Source organism: Misgurnus anguillicaudatus, chromosome 7 (assembly GCF_027580225.2).
Source record: "Misgurnus anguillicaudatus chromosome 7, ASM2758022v2, whole genome shotgun sequence".
In the NCBI taxonomy this organism is placed as follows: domain Eukaryota; kingdom Metazoa; phylum Chordata; class Actinopteri; order Cypriniformes; family Cobitidae; genus Misgurnus; species Misgurnus anguillicaudatus.
Genome location: NC_073343.2, coordinates 14142777 through 14156470, shown reverse-complemented (window position 1 = coordinate 14156470; position 13694 = coordinate 14142777). Strand labels below are relative to the sequence as shown.

At 38.5% G+C, this 13694-nt stretch overlaps 1 long non-coding RNA gene across 1 annotated transcript; it reads left to right on the top strand.

The window, feature by feature from the left end:
- Positions 1-9929: 9929 nt before the first annotated feature.
- LOC129449722 (uncharacterized) lies at positions 9930-10815 on the top strand. Its single transcript, XR_012370349.1, has 3 exons — positions 9930-10125; positions 10234-10278; positions 10377-10815. It is a non-coding gene; the product is annotated as an uncharacterized lncRNA (long non-coding RNA).
- Positions 10816-13694: the final 2879 nt, after the last annotated feature.

The window sequence follows — 13694 nt, the reverse complement described above, 5'->3', positions numbered from 1 at the left end:
CTGATTGTTGTTATATTAATGTGTTCAGGCCGGGACCCTTATCAAAAGTGTGAAGTATAGGGCAGATCGGATAATGTATGCCTGAATTGCAACAGATTCCTGTTTCATGGCGAAACATCACTCTTTGCCAGGCCGTCACGGACACGCCCTTCAACGAAAAGTCAAGATCTTCGTAATTTTTCATCGCAAAGGGCTTAAGATCAGTCTCACCTGATATGATAATGATTTGATTAAATCTCTGAGAACAGTAAATCACAGTGTAAAACAAGGCATTTCCTGCTACCTTTAGGTGGCGCTAGGACTGAAGCTGAATATTGGCATTGAAATGTGTTCAGGCCAAGACCCTTATCAAACATGTGAAGCGTGGGGCAGATTGGACATTGTATGCCTTAGTTATAAAAACGTCCTGTTTCATGGCGAAAACGCTGATATTTGGCAGGTCGCCACGGACACACCCTCCAACGAAAAGTCAAAAGCTCTGCAATTTAACATCGCAAAGGCCTTTAGATGAGATTGACCAAATATGATGACGATCTATTAAAATCTCTAGGAGGAGTTCGTTGAAGTACGAAGCCTGGAAATGACAAAATTTGCACATAAATTACAGCAAAAATTCAAAATGGACGACTTCCTGTGGGGTTTAGAGCTTCGCTCCAAGAGACTTTTTGGTAGGTCTTGGGGTGATAGATGACCCTACCAAATTTCGTATCTGTAGGTTTTTCGTAGTGGGGCGGCTGTTCTCTTGAAATTTTGCAGGTGGCGCTATTGAGCCATTTCTACACGCCCACTTCTGGCGCCTATGCCACGTGTAACTTTTTGCCACTTCTGACGTGTGTGCAACGTTTTATGACTTTTTGAGCTTGTTTAGCCTGTCAAAAATGCGATTCATTTAGCGATACTTTGCGAGGCTGCCACGGACACGCCCTTTAATGAAAAGTCAAGGCCGTTGCTCTTTATCATCACACAAGGTCTTGAGATTACACTGGTGAAATATGATGTTGATATGTTTAAATCTCTAAGAGCAGTAAGACACAGCATAAAACATGGTATTTCTTGCTGCCTCTAGGTGGCGCTATGAGTGTTACTGAATTATGCCATGTTGATGTGTTCAGGCCTGGACCCTTATCAAACGTGTGAAGTCAGGGGCAGATCGGACAACGTATGCCTGAATTACATCAGCTTCCTGTTTCATGGCGAAACATCAAACTTTCCCAGGCCGCCAAGGACACGCCCTCCAACGAAAAGTCAAAAGCTCCGCAATTTAGCATCGCAAAGGCCTTTAGATGATACTGACCAAATATGATGATGATCAGAGTAAATCTCTAGGAGGAGTTCGTTAAAGTACGACGCTTGGAAATGTCCAAAAATGACAGAGAAAATTCAAAATGGCCGACTTCCTGTGGGGTTTAGAGGTTCGCTCCAAGAGACTTTTTTGTAGGTCTTGGAGTGATAGATGATCCTACCAAATTTCGTATCTGTACGTTTTTCGTAGTGGGGGGGCTGTTCTCTTGAAATTTTGCAGGTGGCGCTATCGAGCCATTTTTACACGCCCACTTCTGACGCCTATACTACATGTAAATTTTCGCCACTTCTCACGCGTGTGCAAATTTTCATGAGTTTTCGGGTATGTTTAGGCCCTCAAAAATGCGATCCATTTCGGAGAAGAAGAAGAAGAAGAAGAAGAAGAAGAAGAAGAAGAAAAATAATAATAATAATAAACGGAGCAAAAACAATAGGGTCCTCACACCCTGGGGCCTATACCATGAAGCCGGTTTAGTTGGTTAGCCAGCTTTGTTTAGGATTAGTTTGTGCAAATCCTGGGTTTTGGGTACCATTAAAATAGCTTGTACCAACAAGGCCTGAACATTGGCTTGGTTTTGTCAACCTGAAACTAATCCTGTAACCCTGAGTTTGTTTAACCATTTTCATGGTACGGGCCCCTGGTGTGCTCGGGCCCTAATAATAAACGAAGCAAAAACAATAGGGCTTTGCACCCACGGTGCAGGCCATTCTGGCCTGCTCCTCGGTGCTCGGGCCCTAATTAAATAATTAAAGCTGCAAGCAACGATGGAAGGGCCCTCGCACGCATGTGCACCGCTACCCTATGGCATTAGTAAAGCAGTAAACCAGGGGGATAAGAATTAAAGTGGGTAAATATAGGTGGATATTCAAAGGAAATTTGATGTGCCACAACGCCTGTGTGCAGTAGGTGGCGCTGTGACTGTACCTGATTATTGTTATATTGACATGTTCAGGCCGGGACCCATATGAAACGTGTGAAGTCAGGGGCAGATCGGACCATGTATGTATGAATTACAACAGCTTCCTGTTTCATGGCGAAACATCACACTTTGCCAGGCTGCCACGGACACGCCCTTCAACGAAAAGTCAAGATCTTCGCTAATTATCATCGCAAAGGGCTTAAGATCAGTCTGACCAGATATGATGATGATTTTATTAAATCTCTAAGAGCAGTAAATCACAGCGTAAAACAAGGCATTTGCTGCTACCTCTAGGTGGCGCTAGGACTGAAGCTGAATATTGGCATTGAAATTTGTTCAGGCCAAGACTCTTATCAAACATGTGAAGTGTGGGGCAGATTGGACATTGTATGCCTTAGTTATAACAACTTCCTGTTTCATGGCGAAAATGCTGAACTTTGTCAGGCCGCCACGGAAACACCCTCCAACGAAAAGTCAAAAGCTCCGCAATTTAACATCGCAAAGGCCTTTAGATGAGATTGACCAAATATGATGATGATCTGATAAAATCTGTAGAAGGAGTTCGTTAAAGTACGAAGCCTGAAAATGACAAAATTTGCACAGAAATCACAGCAAAAATTCAAAATGGCCGACTTCCTGTGGGCTTTAGAGTTTAGCTTCAAGAGACTTTTTTGTACGTTTTGGGGTGATAGATGATCCTACCAAATTTCGTATCTGTATGTTTTTCGTAGTGGGGGGGGCTGTTCTCTTGAAATTTTGCAGGTGGCGCTATCGAGCCATTTTTAGACGCCCACTTCTGACGCCTATACTACATGTAAATTTTTGCCACTTCTGACGCGTGTGCACATTTTCATGAGTTTTCGAGTATGTTTAGCCCCTCAAAAATGCGATCCATTTCGAATAATAATAATAATAATAATAATAATAATAATTAAAACTGCAAGCAGTGATGGAAGGGCCCTCGCACGCATGTGCACCGCTACCCTGTGGCATTAGTAAAGCAGTGAACCAGGGGGATATGAATTAAAGTGGGTAAATATAGGTGGATATTCAAAGGAAAATTTATGTGCCACACCGCCTGTGTGCAGCAGGTGGTGCTATGACTGTACCTGATTATTATGATATTGGCGTGTTCAGGCCGGGACCCTTAACAAACTTGTGAAGTCTGGGGCAGATCTTACAATGTATGTCTGAATAACAACAGCTTCCTGTTTCATGGTGAAACATCACAATTTGCCAAGCCGCCACGGACACGCCCTTAAACGAAAACTCAAGATCTTCACAAATTTATCACCGCAAAGGGCTTAACATCAATCTGACCAAATATGATGATGATTTCATTAAATCTCTAAGAGCAGTAAATCATAGCGTAAAACATGGTATTTCCTGCTACCTCTAGGTGGCGCTATGACTGAAGCTGAATATTGACATTGAAATGTGTTCAGGCCAAGACCCTTATCAAACATGTGAAGCGTGGGGCAGATTGGACATTGTATACCTGAGTTAGAGCCACTTCCTGTTTCATGGCGAAAACTCAGAAATTTGGCACGCCGCCACGGACACACCCTCCAACGAAAAGTCAAGATCTCTGCAATTTAGCATCGCAAAGGCCTTTAGATAAGACTGACCAAATATGATGATGATCGGATTAAATCTGTAGGAGGAGTTCGTTAAAGTACGAAGCCTGGAAATGCCAAAATTTGCTCAGAAATCACAGTGAAAATAAAAAATGGCCGACTTCCTGTGGGGTTTAGAGCTTCACTCCAAGAGACTTTTTTGTAGGTCTTGGGGTGATAGATGATCCTACCAAATTTCGTGTCTGTACGTTTTTCGTAGCGGGGGGGCTGTTCTCTTGAAATTTTGCAGGTGGCGCTATCGAGCCATTTCTACACGCCCACTTCTGACGCCTATACCACATGTAAATTTTCGCCACTTCTGACGCGTGTGCAAATTATCAAGAGTTTTCGCGTATGTTTAGCCCCTCAAAAATGCAATCCATTTCGGAGAAGAAAAAGAATAATAAGAATAAGAATAATAATTAAAGCTGCAAGCAGCGATGGAAGGGCCCTCGCACGCATGTGCACCGCTACCCTATGGCATTAGTAAAGCAGTAAACCAGGGGGATAAGAATTAAAGTGGGTAAATATAGGTGGATATTCAAAGGAAATTTGATGTGCCACAACGCCTGTGTGCAGTAGGTGGCGCTGTGACTGTACCTGATTATTGTTATATTGACATGTTCAGGCCGGGACCCTTATGAAACGTGTGAAGTCAGTGGCAGATCGGACCATGTATCTATGAATTACAACAGCTTCCTGTTTCATGGCGAAACATCACACTTTGCCAGGCTGCCACGGACACGCCCTTCAACGAAAAGTCAAGATCTTCGCTAATTATCATCGCAAAGGGCTTAAGATCAGTCTGACCAGATATGATGATGATTTTATTAAATCTCTTAGAGCAGTAAATCACAGCGTAAAACAAGGCATTTCCTGCTACCTCTAGGTGGCGCTAGGACTGAAGCTGAATATTGGCATTGAAATGTGTTCAGGCCAAGACTCTTATCAAACATGTGAAGTGTGGGGCAGATTGGAAATTGTATGCCTTAGTCATAACAACTTCCTGTTTCATGGCGAAAATGCTGAACTTTGTCAGGCCGCCACGGAAACACCCTCCAACGAAAAGTCAAAAGCTCCGCAATTTAACATCGCAAAGGCCTTTAGATGAGATTGACCAAATATGATGATGATCTGATTAAATCTGTAGGAGGAGTTCGTTAAAGTACGAAGCCTGAAAATGACAAAATTTGCACAGAAATCACAGCAAAAATTCAAAATGGTCGACTTCCTGTGGGCTACCCTGGAATGCATCAAGAGACTCATGCATCAAGAGACTTTTTTGTACGTTTTGGGGTGATAGATGATCCTACCAAATTTCGTATCTGTATGTTTTTCGTAGTGGGGGGGCTGTTCTCTTGAAATTTTGCAGGTGGCGCTATCGAGCCATTTTTAGACGCCCACTTCTGACGCCTATACTACATGTAAATTTTCGCCACTTCTGACGCGTGTGCAAATTTTCATGAGTTTTCGAGTATGTTTAGCCCCTCAAAAATGCGATCCATTTCGGAGAAGAAGAATAAGAATAAGAATAATAATTAAAGCTGCAAGCAGCGATGGTAGGGCCCTCGCACGCATGTGCACCGCCACCCTATGGCCTTAGTATAGCATTGAACCAGGAGGATATGAATTAAAGTGGGTAAATATAGGTGGATATTCAAAGGAAAATTGATGTGCCACAACGCCTGTGTGCAGTAGGTGGCGCTATGACTGAACCTGATTATTGTTAAATTGACGTGTTCAGGCCGGGACCCTTAACAAACGTGTGAAGTCTGAGGCAGATCGAACAATGTATGCCTGAATTACAACAGCTTCCTGTTTCATGGAGAAACATCACACTTTGCCAGGCTGCCACGGACACGCCCTCCAACGAAAAGTCAAGATCTTCACAATTTATCATCGCAAAGGGCTTAAGATCAGTCTGAGCAAATATGATGATGATTTTATTAAATCTCTAAGAGCAGTAAATCACAACGCAAAACATGGCATTTCCTGCTACTTCTAGGTGGCGCTATGACTGAAGCTGAATATTGGCACTGAAATGTGTTCAGGTCAAGACACTTATCAAACATGTGAAGTGTGGGGCAGATTGGACATTGAATGCCTGAGTTAGAACCACTTCCTGTTTCATGGCGAAAATGCTGAAATTTGTCAGGCCGCCACGGACACACCCTCCAACGAAAAGTCAAAAGCTCCGCAATTTAACATCGCAAAGGCCTTTAGATTAGACTGACCAAATATGATGACGATCTGATAAAATCTCTAGGAGGAGTTCGTTAAAGAACGAAGCCTGGAAATGACAAAATTTGCACAAAAATCACAGCAAAAATTCAAAATGCCCGCCTTCCTGTGGGGTTTAGAGCTCAGCTCCAAGAGACTTTTTTGTAGGTCTTGGGGTGATAGATGATCCTACCAAATTTCGTATCTGTACGTTTTTCGTAGTGGGGGGGCTGTTCTTTTGAAATTTTGCAGGTGGCGCTATCGAGCCATTTCTACACGCCCACTTCTGGCGCCTATGCCACATGTAAATTTTCACGATGTGTGTGCAAAATTTCATGAGTTTTCGAGTGTGTTTAGCCCCTCAAAAATGCGATCCATTTCGGAGAAGAAGAATAAGAATAATAATAATAAACGAAGCAAAAACAATAGGGTCCTCACACTAGTGTGCTCGGGCCCTAATAATAATAAACAGAGCAAAAACAATAGGGTCCTCACACCCTGGTGTGCTCGGGCCCTAATAAACGGAGCAAAAACAATAGGGTCCTCACACTGGTGTGCTCGGGCCCTAATAATAAACAGAGCAAAAACAATAGGGTCCTCACACCCTGGTGTGCTCGGGCCCTAATAATAATCAAAGCAAAAACAATAGGGCTTTGCACCCACTGTGCAGGCCATTCTGGCCTGCTCCTCGGTGCTCGGGCCCAAAATATAGCTGCAAGCAGCAATGGCGGGCCCTCGCACGTTTTTTTAACGCTACACAGTTCCTCCGAAAAAACGATGCATGGTGGGCATGTGCATCAAGTGGGTAAATATCAGTGGACTATTTCATGTTGCTACTGACCCATTTAGGTACTGTAGGTAAAAGAAACCCCATATTTTAGACAAACGGGGGTGCTAGTCAGCCACTAAATAGACACGCCTTTATCTGACGTTTTTGTCAACACTTAACAGCCGAAAACTTTGATGTGTGTGCCAAATCTAAAGTTCAACTAAGCACGCCAAGAGCCTTAAACATGCCTGAAATTAAAGTAACGCTTGACGCGTTGCCATGGGAACAGCGTTCGAGATGTCAAAAATTCCTTCGCAATTTATCATCTACAATGTCTCAGCATCATGTTGACCACTTCTCGTGTCAATCGCATGAATCCCATACGAGGAGTATTTAAAGGTTCACACCATGTAACTGTCAGCCTTAAATATGTGTAAAAATGAAAGTAAAGTTTGACACGTTGCCATGGGAACAGCATTCGAGATATCAAAAATCCCTTCGCAATTTATCATCTACAATGTCTCAGCATCATGTTGACCACTTCTCGTGTCAATCGCATGAATCCCATATGAGGAGTATTTAAAAGTTAACTGTATGCAACTGAAAGGCTTAAATATGCCTTTAAAATGAAAGTAAAGTTTGACAGGTTGCCATGGGAACAGCGTTTGAGATATCAAAAATCCCTTCGCAATTTATCATCTACAATGTCTCGGCATCACGGTGACCACTTTTGGTGTCAATCATATGAAAATCCTAGAAGGAGTATTTAAAAGAACATTGCATGGAACTTTCAAAAAAATCCAGCTTTGTGACTGACACACTTCCTGGCGCCTGGTGGTGGCGCTATACCCGGGAGTCACAATAGGCACATCGATGCGATCGGAATCTTCAGATGAACAAACACCCCGCGTGTCATTACAATAAGACATTTTTTGCCTTAGATATTAGACACTTCCTGTTTCTCTGATTTCACCACAACTTTGTCGGCTCGCCATGGCAGAACCGTTAGAGATATCAAAAATCCCTTCGCAATTTAGCAAGTCCAATGTCTCGACATCATGATCACCACGTTTGGTGTCAATCGCATGATTCCTCTAGGAGGAGTATTCAAAAGTTCAACGCATGCATTTTTTAAACGATCCAAAATAGCTGACTTCCTGTTGGGCGGAGCCAAAATGTTAGAGGGCGAAAGTTGTTCGGGTCGATGAGATCTATATGTGTACCAACTCTCGTACATGTGCGTACATGTTTGCACGATCTGTGCATCAATGTTTTTTTTTCATTACAGGGGGCGCTACAGAGCCCCTGTGCCACGCCCGTGTTCCAGCCTTTGTCAGTTCGCAATGACGGACGACTCTAACGTCTGTGCCAAATTTCATGAGTTTTCGAGTATGTTAAGGCCCCCAAAATGCCCAAAAGTGTTAAAAAAAAAAATAAATAAAATAATAATAATAATAATAATAATAAATTTGAGCAAAAACAATAGGGCTTCGCACCTTTCGGTGCAGGCCATTCTGGCCTGCTCCTCGGTGCTCGGGCCCTAATAATAATAAATTCGAGCAAAAACAATAGGGCTTCGCACCTTTCGGTGCAGGCCATTCTGGCCTGCTCCTCGGTGCTCGGGCCCTAATAATCCTAAGGAAAACAATAGGGCTTCGCACCTTTCGGTGCAGGCCATTCTGGCCTGCTCCTCGGTGCTCGGGCCCTAATAATCCTAAGGAAAAATATAGCTGCAAGCAGCGATGGCGGGCCCTCGCACGTTTTATTTACCGCTACACGGTGCCTCTGAGAAAACGATGCACGGTGGGCATGTGCATCAAGCAGGTAAATATCAGTGGACTATTTCATGTTGCTACTGATCCATTTAGGTATTGTAGGTAAGCGCCAAGCCTTGATTGTAATCGTCTCATCATTTGACTCTCCGATGACTGCACACGATTAGTATAGGTCAATGCAAAATTAAAAACATGTTAATTTATGCAGCTCAATGTTTTTGTAACATGTAGCATACACTGTTTGCCATTTTAGTGTGTGTCATGTGTAATGTAGACTTAATGTCATGTGTTTTACTTTTGTCAATAAAATAAAGTGTGTACAATTGTTTGTTTATCAATGATAATTGATGGTTACGTATGAATTAAAATTACTTAAGTAAGTTCAACTAAATTATTGAGTTAAAAATATTCCAAAAATGTCAGTTATATGTACATAACATTTTGAATGTTATTGACAATTTTTTTACACTTCACTTGGGAATTGTATTGCAATTCTTTGATGATATGTATTTAGTTTGTTTACGTGGACTTCATTAATAATGACTACTGCTATTATTTGTGATTACATCTTCTCAATTTAATTGTGTATGGAAAACATATAATTATTAAAATATAGGTACTACATTTTACACCTTTCATATTTACTTAATATTTTATAAGTGTAAAACTGTAAAAGTTTTAACTTTGGTGTGTGTGTAAATGTCGTATTTGTAAAAAAAAACTATATAATTTCTGCATTGGTGGATTGCTTTGGATAAAACCGTCTGTTAAATGTTTATTGCAGTACCCAGACATCAGATGATTCAGGGTCGGAGAAGGACCGGAATGTCTGCTACCTTATGTTGATTAGAAAAGGTAGACTTTTAGAAGAAAGAAGAAAAGGACTCCGGTGCTGTCTGTGATGTTGAATAGTTGATGAGAATAGTTTGACTTTTAAAAGAAGCGCGATGTGACGGATTCTGTGAAAATCTGGGCATGTATAAGAGGGGCTTAGAAATAGTTCAGTTAAAGTTGTATTAGGTTTGTAGAACTCAATTACGTGTTAGCTGGAGGTAGGTTTTGTTTGTATTGGAAAAAGTGACTTGGTATTGCAGATTCAACTCTTAATTTAATTGTTTATTTGATGTTCTTACAGGTAAAAAGGCATACAGTAGCCCTACAAAAATTCCCCGCATGGACGGAGACGAATTTTCTCAATTGAGAGACAAGTTCCGCTTAGTAGCAGTAAGTACTTAGATATTTGTATTTTGGAGAATGAACAATTTCTTTTCAAAATGCCTGATTTATTTATCTTGATTATTTTTTGTTGTTGTTTGTTTAGTATTCGGCATTGGATCCTGCAACACCCAGGGTCAAGGAGGAGGTCACGGAACTCGGAGTTCTTGTGATGAGGAAATTTGGTGGCATGGATTCGGAAATTAAAACTTTAAGAACAGATTTGGGTAAAGCAAAACATATGCTAATAAACAACATGGAAACAGAATTGGAGGCAGCTAAGGCAGCTCAGGATTTTTTGAGAAATGGTACAGTATATCATGAATGTTTTTATTATAGTGTATAAAGTGTATTGTTTTTATATTGTGGATTTGCATGAAAGTTTCATTGTAAATAAATGTATGTTTTATTTTCAGATGTCCTTAATCCTGAGCAAGAAGGAGGTTCCGTTTTGAGAAATGGTAAATAATCAATGTTTTCGTTACAATGTAAAGTGTAATTGTAATATTGTGGAATTGCATGCAATTTTTTGTAATTAAAATATGCTTTACATTTTCAGATGGCGTTAACTCTGATCAGGAGGAAGGGTCTGTTGAGGGTGCCATATCGACTGTGACAGAGAGGAAGCGGCATATTGAAGTTCCAAAAGTATTTGTTTGAAAAGTTTTACTTAGTTTGTTATTGTAATTTCATATGTATATAGTGTTGTTTTATATAATAAATATTTTTGTGATTTTGTGTTTGTGTTTGGTGAAGTGAGTTTTTGCAGTTTTTTGGTAGGCCTTATATGAAAAATTGCAGTGTTAAATGTAGTTATAATGGACGTTTTTATTATAAGGAATGCCTAACTTGTTTGTGTGATTTAAAATGAGTGAAATAAAAGTAATTACAAATGAAGCAGTTAAATGTTTATGAATAAATCCTGCTTGTTAAATCAAAGATTTAAATAATACTAATGAACAAATGTTGAAATATTACATTTTATAACAGCCGTGTTAAGGCACTTAGCAACTTTAATTCGTCATGTTGTGTATTCTTTAATCAAAAATATAATTTAAAGTTTAATGGTAATTAATATTGTCTTTTTATTTGGGTTTCTATCCAACTAAAACGATAAATAAAAGATACATTGAACGATTACATGCATTTCTTTTTTTAAACCATATCTATACTTGCAAGTATAACTTAATGTGCCTTGTGGCATATGTTTGATTTTACGATGTTGATCGTATGCTTACTTTCGTTTATTAACAATTAAAGATTTTACTTAGAGTTTTGGAAAATGTAATTTTACAATGTATTAAATAGTAATGTTTAACGTAATGTTGTACAAAGCTGTAGGTATCAAAGTAGCACAACATTGAATGTATTTGTTTTTTATTAAGTTTACATTTGTATATCATAATTTTTAGGTTATGCGGTCGGCTGTAAGAGCTAACATGCAGTTGACGTGAAATCACCGCGAGATCAATTAGAGAAGGGATTTGTTTCAAATCCTTTTTGTTACCTTGATATGGGTTTCAGCGCCACGTAAAATCTAACATTGGACAAATACAAGACAAACGGCAATTAGAATTAGTTGTTTACAGGTAAATAATGCGATCACGCTGCAAATTCCTGTGTGTAATTGTCTGTGGTAGATAACACATTTTTTTTAAGAATGTAGATTTTATGATTTCTTGACGTTGAAAAATGTAATTTTACAATGTATTAAATATTATTGTTTAACATAATGTTGCACAAAGCTGTAGGCATCCAAGTAGCATTACATTGAATGTATTTGTTTTTCATTAAGTTTACATTTGTTCATCATATTTTTATCTCATGCGATTGGCTTCAAGCTAGACTGGGTAGAACATGCAGTTGACGTGAAATCACTCCGAGAACAATTAGAGAAATCATATGAATTCAGGTATTTGCTTTCAAATCCCTCTTGATATGGGTTTCAACGCCACATAAAGACAAATACAAGACGAACAGCAATTAGAATTGGTTGTTTACGGGTAAATAATGCGATCACGCTGCAAATTACAGTGTGTGTAAATGTCTGTGGTAGATAACCAATTTATTTTTAAGAATGTAGATATTGTGATTTCTTGACGAAGGAATTTTGTCTTTTATCAAAGAACGTAAAATCGATCTTGGGAAATATTGCCAAATTCGTGCTAAATTATTATTGCTCAAATCATAAACTCTCAAGCATTTTTGTAATTAAAAATACTACCGGTTACCTGGAATTAATCAAAGGACTGGATATTAAATAATATTGCCCTGTCATTAAGGCATCAAAATGTGCAAAAAACACTTGAAACACAACAATATTTGTAGGCTAAAATGTGTAATCTGCCTTTCTATGTCTTTTTTAAGTGGACTGCATTATTAAAGACTATTGCTGTCCTTTATTATTTGTGTTCTTAATTTAATTTTGTTTTCCAAACGTATAATTATTGTAATATACTAGATTTTACAGCTTTCATATTTCTTTAATATTTTATACGTGTAAACATGTTTCATAAAAAAATATTAGATCGTAGTAAAAGTTTTAACAATGTAAATGTTATATTTGTAAAAACTTTATATTTGCTGCATTAGAGTATTGCTTTGATTAAAACTGTTTGTTAAATGACTAAATGTTTATAGACAACAGATGACTCAGGGCGGAAGATGCACAAGAATCGCTAGACGCGCCGTCTTTGCGCCAAGCTTTGATTTTACACATCTGATCATGACTCTTTGAAGACTGCACGCTCGAAACCTCTCTCGCTAGACGAGCTGTCTCTGCGCCAAGCTTTGATTCTTCTCATGTTGACCCTCCAATGACTTCACGCTGAACCTTTCTTGCTAGACACGTCGTCTCTGCGACAAGCTTTGATCTCAACCGCTTCATCATTAATCTCCAAAGACTGCACGCGATTAGTATAAGAAAATATAAAATTAAAAACTTGTATAAATTTGACTAAATATCATGTGTTTTTCTTGTTAATGAAGTGTTGTTGGTTTGTTATTGATACTTGATTATCTAGTGTGAATTATAATCACTTAAGGTAATAATATAGTATGCATGTATGTATGTATGTATGTATGTAATAAATAATATTTGCAACATATATATATATATATATATATATATATATATATATATATATATATATATATATATATATATATATATATATATATATATATATATATATATATACATACATATATAGCTTGTTATAATTATATATTATATTAATTATAAATGATACATACATACATACATACATACATACATACATACATACATATATAGAGCTTGTTATAATTTTTGTACTTTTGATATTTAAATATTTGAAGCAATTGATTTCATGTACAGGAATATTTTTATGTTATGATTTCTATTTGTGCTGAGCAATTATGAACAATTGGTAAAACAGAACTGCTAGCAACAATTGAGTATTTGGAAGGGCAGAGTGGCTCCTCCCCTTATCTCACTTCGGATAAAAGCTAGTGTTCTGGTTAGTGCTTAGACATTTGTCGAATTCAACTGATGTGCTTTTGTTAAAACTTGAGAGTCCTGGTTGGAGGTGCTAGAGCGTTTGAATACACCTGTGGATATTTCTTTGGAACAGTTAATAGAGTTTCAACAAAGTTTGAGGTATGTGAAAACAATTGTTATTTATTTGTGTCAATGATCGTTGTTAAGGGTTAAACATGTCACTTGTATAAATATATTGATGTGAAATAATGCTGCGTAATGAGGTTGAGGTTATTGAGATAATAGTATTTTTAATGTTAAGTGGTCATTGGTTGTTATAATTAAAAAGATTATATAATTTCAAATTACTATTGGATATTTTTGCTAAGTAATGTGTTGTTATGAATAAAAATAAAT